This window comes from Montipora capricornis, chromosome 2 (assembly GCF_036669925.1).
Source record: "Montipora capricornis isolate CH-2021 chromosome 2, ASM3666992v2, whole genome shotgun sequence".
Classification (NCBI taxonomy): Eukaryota; Metazoa; Cnidaria; class Anthozoa; order Scleractinia; family Acroporidae; genus Montipora; species Montipora capricornis.
The window spans coordinates 34,155,780-34,161,825 of record NC_090884.1 but is presented as its reverse complement, the minus strand read 5'-3'; the positions used below and the strand labels follow the sequence as shown (position 1 = coordinate 34,161,825).

Below are 6,046 nucleotides of genomic sequence, written 5' to 3'. Positions count from 1 at the left end.
TTTTTTTTTTTATTCCAATAAATATGAAACATTACTCCCATTGTACCATCAAAAGCAGAAAAAAATTGGTTGTTACTGTCACTGCAAAAATAGAGTTGGTCTTAAAAAAACAGGTTCACTGAGCGTTTGGTGTTTACCTAGCCAAGAATGGTGTATTGTGCCCTTAATTGTAGATTGTAGTTATTAATAATGATATTGATGTTTTATTCGTAAAACTTTTTAAGGAAGTGCTGTCTTTGAAGAGAGGGCTGCATTGCTGAGGATTTCTTTAGTGAACTATGCAGCAGAGTGGCAGGCCAACATAACAAAGTATGTTTTGTTCATTAACCGTAGTGTATTTAACTTAAGAAGTCCGTCCACTTCATGCAACTTGAGACTGGGATAAGCTCTCTCTCCCTGTGAGCAAAAGCAGCTCAAATGACTGACTTTATCCTAAGGTAGCAGTTTTGGTGTTTTTTTTTTTTTTTTCAGTGAAACTGGGTCCTTACTTGCTGTAGCTAACACATAGAGCATTTCAGACAACCCGAAGGGAAGATATCAAAATTTTGCCACCAAAAAGAATTGATTGGTTTTAATCTGAAGGAGGCAATAACAATGGTACATGAATTACACATTCATGTTATTTCTGCATGTGCTTGATCATCGTATGGTAGATTACAGAGACTAAGCTCTGCCGTAAGTAAGACCTACATGTACATTGGGGGACAAAATTACTTGGGAAAGTCAACAAAACGTCACAAAAAAAAAAAACAGGGAAAACAAAAATTGTTTATCTCAATTGAGCGAGAAGAAGCTACTTTGCTATAATGAGGGGGTGCTCACTTTTTTGACCCTTTTCCCCTTCCCCCTCCTACAGTGTTCCTAAAAGCAAACAGTTCTACAGAGAGTTTGGGATGTGCAGGGATAAAAAATTTAATATTCACTTAATATTGTTTTGGGGAGTGACGTAGATTTATGTGCATGGCGCAAAATGTCCCAAGAATTTTAACCTTCATTGTACATCAACATCATTTTGCTTTATGATGCATATTGCATATACTCATACTATAATTGGTATTATTAGGATTAAGGACTTTTGGATTTAGAGAGAATTTGCATCTTACTTGTGTGATGTGGCAAAGGAGTCGACCGACTGCTGCTGATACGAGAATTCTCTTGTTTTGACTGATCTCTGGGTCTTGGGAAGTTGCTCAATATCTGTCACTACTGGGCAAGAAATGAGCAGAAACCAACACGTTTATTTGATTTCTGGCAAAGGGCAAATTTTTGCCTAAAGGTTGCAGCAAACATGGTGCATAATCTCTCCATTGATACCAAGGAGGGAAAAGTGAAATTAAGGGATGATTTTAACCTTAAATGAACTTTGCAGTATTGCAATATTCACTAGTCAATGAAAGTAAAGAAATTTGTATCAAGAAAAAAGTCACCGTAAAATCTTCTATGTGATGGCCTATTCAGCAACAGCTGTTTAAGTATTCTGTCTTTTAGGCAGGCATGTATGTATACTTTCCACGCACAAAAAAAATTAGCAATAGCCAGTTAAATTGTCATTAATCATAATTCCATTTTCTCATATCATTTCAAAGATGAAGAAAATCCAAGGACCTTTGTCCTCAGTTTAGATAGATATTAATATGTTATTTTGTGATTGTCGGCATACCTGATGCTCATCCATCTATTGATCTTACATAATTCTTCTTGGCGTTTATTGTATGGATTTTTAGGTTTATATTTTAGGTTTAATGTAGATTTTAGTGTGATCTTTGCGGTAAACGTAATGGCAAATATCTCTATTATCGTTTTATTTTTAGTTATGTACAGATAAGCAGCAGATAAGCTTATGTTCCTTCGGTTTTTGTATTTAAGGTTGGATTTTCCAAGGCATGTGAGCAAAAGCACAAGTGACATTTACATGTCAATGGGTTGTTAGTACATGTAAGTGTCTTTAGGGCTAACAAAAGCGGTTAGTGATTGAAACACTACTGAACTGGAATATGTTGTTTGCTCTTGCTTGGGTCGCCAATGAAAACCATCTTTTACATCAATGTTTCAACTGATTTTAAAGTTTAAAAAATTAAAGAAAATAAAGGTAATGACATTTCATCTTTTTTTCAATTTGAACTTTATCTCAGTGTAAACTGAGCCTACCATGTCTGGAATAAATTCAGGTATTTTTTACCCTTCACCACTCTAAGTACAAAGGTTTTTACTAGTTATCAAGGGATCCCTACATATTGATAACTATGTGTAGATGTCATAATGCTCAATAACGTCAAACCTTTGGCACAGACTTGGAACCTAGATGAGAGTTCAACCAAACATGTCTGCTGCAATCCCAAGCTGTTGGGAATCTGTGACGGCTACCATTTCCTTTACAATGAAGTTTATGACAGTTTGTTTATTTGGTAGACCATACTCAAAAGCAAGTTATACCCAGGAGAAAACTCATCCATCTAAATAAGTGCTAGCCTTTTAGTTATTTAAAAGGGCTTTGTTTTCATAAGGATACAACCCAGTTCAATATTAACATCAGAAGACACACACTTCAGTACTTTTCTTATTGTTATATCCTGAAACCTATCACCTTCTCCATCACTTACTACTGCCATTATTGTTTTTGTTGTTGTTGTTATAATCATCATCATCATTATTATTATGTACATACCATGCTACCAAGCCATCTCTGACTTTGAAACAGCGAGGATCGACACCCTGAAGATCTAAAGAGCCCAGCACAAAGCCAGGTGCAACCTACTCTCTAATGATGAAGACCACATGTGCATCACGTACCTGCGGCCAGATTAGGCCAAGATAGGCATGCATTCCCATATGAGACGATACAACAAAACATTGATCTGAAAACAATGTGTAGTACTGACTTCCTGGACATTCCTTCGTCAAAGCGATGAGAGAATACAGTAATGTTATTATTATTATTATTATTATTATTATTATTATTATTATTCTCCATTTAGCTTTCAGTCGTCCCAAAGGAGCGAGTCACAACAAATAACCAAGGGTTCCCTGGGGACACTCTCCTGGAACTTAAAAGTCAAGGACCTTAAAATTTTGGCCGTTCCCAATAGCATAGGTTTCTGCAACAGTCCAATAATTATTCTTACCATAATCCCCAATTTTTCAATCCATTGTCCAAGTTTCTTAGTAACACTTCCAAGAGCCCCTACAACAACCAGTACCACATCCCATGTTTTTTACACTCCACATTCTTCTAATCTCGCACTTGCAAGGTTCGTTTTCCGTCTCTTGCAGTTTCGTAGGACTGCCATATCTATAATCAATTAGTCTTTTGTCCCTCTGCTCCCCCTATAACATCTCCTTCTGCTCATTAGGAAGTAAGCTCTCACATTCAGGAACTCGTACACATTTTCAGCAATAATCCCTGTGAGTAGTTTTCACAACAGTGGTAAACACGTTATTAGGCGGAAGTTGTCTAAGTCGTTCTCCTTTGCCTAGTCTTTCTGGCACAACACTGTCCAACCATATGTCATTCACTCAGGTAGCTGTTTGCTACCATTCAAAATCTCATTCAATTGTCGTGTTAAAAGACCAACGTATCCAGTACCCCTTTACCCCATCCCTACCCGGTCTCAGTATCAGTAGGAGCGCATGTACATTCTCGTAGCCAAGCAAGGCATTCGCTCTGCCTTAGCCCGCTGGAGCCGTCCGTGCCACCTCTCCTCATTGATCTTCTATTTCAGCTTCTCCATATCTGGCTTCTTGAGATGTTCTTTCACTTTTAGCCAAATGACCTCCTCAGGATCACTCACGGACCAACACGATGGTTCGGGGTACTCAAAGACAGGCTCGTGTCCAGTTCCTCCGCGAACTTGTGGGCTTCTTTCATCAGAGACGTCTGTCCCTTCTCTACCGCCCTCTCATGGAACTGTTGAACTGCCCCTATAGAGGGAGCCGTGTTCTGACAAAGCTTCATTGCCGACCTTCGTTAACTTGTATTCGCGCTTTATCGCCTTTTATCTCGCGCCATGAAAGAGCATAATAATCGGGCCCATTCCTTGGGCCTAGGTTTAGGATGTGAGATGTTCCAAGCAGTGTGATTTTCTGTAGGTCCTTGATTTGGATGTTTCCCGGGGTCTTTTGGATGTATTACTCCATCCCTTTCCTTTTGAGTCCCAGGGGTCGTATCACCACTAGCATTATCAGCTCCCCACATCCGTTTGATCTCAGTTTCAAAGTCTTCATTACTGAGATTGTGCCGGACCATTTGTTGGTCATTTTTGCGTCGATATCCGGGTCTTTGAGTCTGTTTTGGTATTTTGCATGGAGAGCCTTCAACTGCCATGGGTTTTCAAGACCTTTCTTTGATGCTAGTATTGCCTGCTCCTTAGCAACATCAGTTGGTGCTTGCATTTCAATATCATGTTCGTCGATCGTAATCTGTGGTTGCCTCCGGAAAACTCTTGGCTTAAGTTTTGATTTGTTTTGAGTCTTTTCGTGTTTATAGGACGGCCTTAAGATACTTGTCTGAAGTTGTTTCCAAACAACGAGCTAGACCTATGATGGACGTTATAAATGACATCTCGAGTTGAGTTAGCCCTCTTCCGCCGTCTTTCCAAGGGAGATACAAGCTATCGATATCAGCCTTGGGGTGGTGCATCCGATATTTTGTAAGGATTTTCGAATTTTCATGTCTATGCGTGAAATATCTGTTATACTCCATCAAGACGGAAAATGAGGGATATTTTCTCTTGGCTCCATTCAGGAATGTATGGGATTACCAGGGAATTAATAGCGTTTTTTGCTTCGTACCTTTTCTTTCATTTTCGGATGCTGAATACTATCTTCTTCATTCACGCCTAGATATTTGTAGACATCGGCTTGTCCATTCGAGGTTCCTCGTGTTGGTGGTTATATCGAGGGTAACGTTGCTAGATTTAAAGAATTAAGGTAGCTTTAGTATTGTTATTGTTATTGTCATTGTCGTTGTTATTATTATTATTATTATTATTATTATTATTAATTTTTGCCATTTATCTCTGCTAACGTTCTCCTGATGTTCTTTAAGTTAGATTTGCAATAAATCAATGTGAACATGACAACCTGGGACACCGGGGTTCGAAAACCTGTTCGCAGGCCCTCCGAAGGACTGGGGTTGGGGTAGAGCCGCGGAGAGAGAGCCTGGTCGCAAGCTACAACCCTAGACAAAACTGTTGGGAAGGTTAGCACTTTTGAAGTCTTCATTGCTTCTCTCCCCTCCCCCCTCCTTCAATGTTGTGTAAAACTGAATGGTTTCAGTGGGAAATTGTTGAGTTGCCTTCCAACATCGAATAGGGGGGAGGGGGGCTATGTAAGAGAAAGTGAAACTATTTCTTTTGAGCCTTAACAGAAGCGGGTTGAAATACAGCTCTGGTGTGGTTCATTTACATAACCTTCCCAACTACTTTTGTCTATGATTGTAGCATGAGCCCTACAAATTGACCTGCTCCCAAGCAACCACTGGTTCGAATCCCGTGGGAGCCACATGAATTGACAGCTGTCTATTATAGACAATAGGCCATTTGCGAAATATCAATGTTCAGCTTGATAGTAAGGCAGCGAGGAGAGAAACAAGTTAGTTGCAATGTGTGAAAGATGTTAGCATATGTCGCGAGCTCGTGATACTCTTATGTCGCAAACAACCACGCGCCAAACGACTGATTTTTGGAACAGTTGTGAAGAAGATCTGCTCATGAACTCGACTACAAAGTGAGATCTCTTCAGTGTATCACTGATTCAATCAGAAGACATGTCTCTCAACGTGGGTTGATTTTTAATCTCGTACCCAGATCTCTGATCTCTTTTGTCAGGACGTCACTAATGAGCTGTGTTCCTATTATATGTTCCTTTTTCTCTCCCTTTCTGAAAAAAAATGGGACGACAAATGACCAAACAAATGACTAAAAGGAAAATTTTTGGACTAACTGCGGACTACCCTGCCACTATGTCGAAACTGTGCGCGACCGTGGTCAAATCTTCAATGTTTTGCTCCATGTCCATGTCTTGCCACAGTTGCACCATCCGGGTTGAT

The 6,046-nt window shown here is 39.6% G+C and overlaps 1 protein-coding gene across 3 annotated transcripts in view; it reads left to right on the top strand.

Moving 5' to 3' along the window:
• The window catches only part of LOC138019218 (tripartite motif-containing protein 2-like), a 3,996-nt gene extending 1,893 nt beyond the window's left edge, over positions 1-2,103 (top strand). The window contains exons 1-2 of one of the 3 annotated variants that reach the window (XM_068865954.1): positions 1-309; positions 1,064-2,103. The exon at positions 1-309 is cut by the window's left edge and continues 1,893 nt beyond it. The gene's annotated coding sequence lies outside the window, so the exon portion shown is untranslated. The other 2 variants (XM_068865941.1, XM_068865947.1) reach the window with 2 other exon arrangements.
• Positions 2,104-6,046: the final 3,943 nt, after the last annotated feature.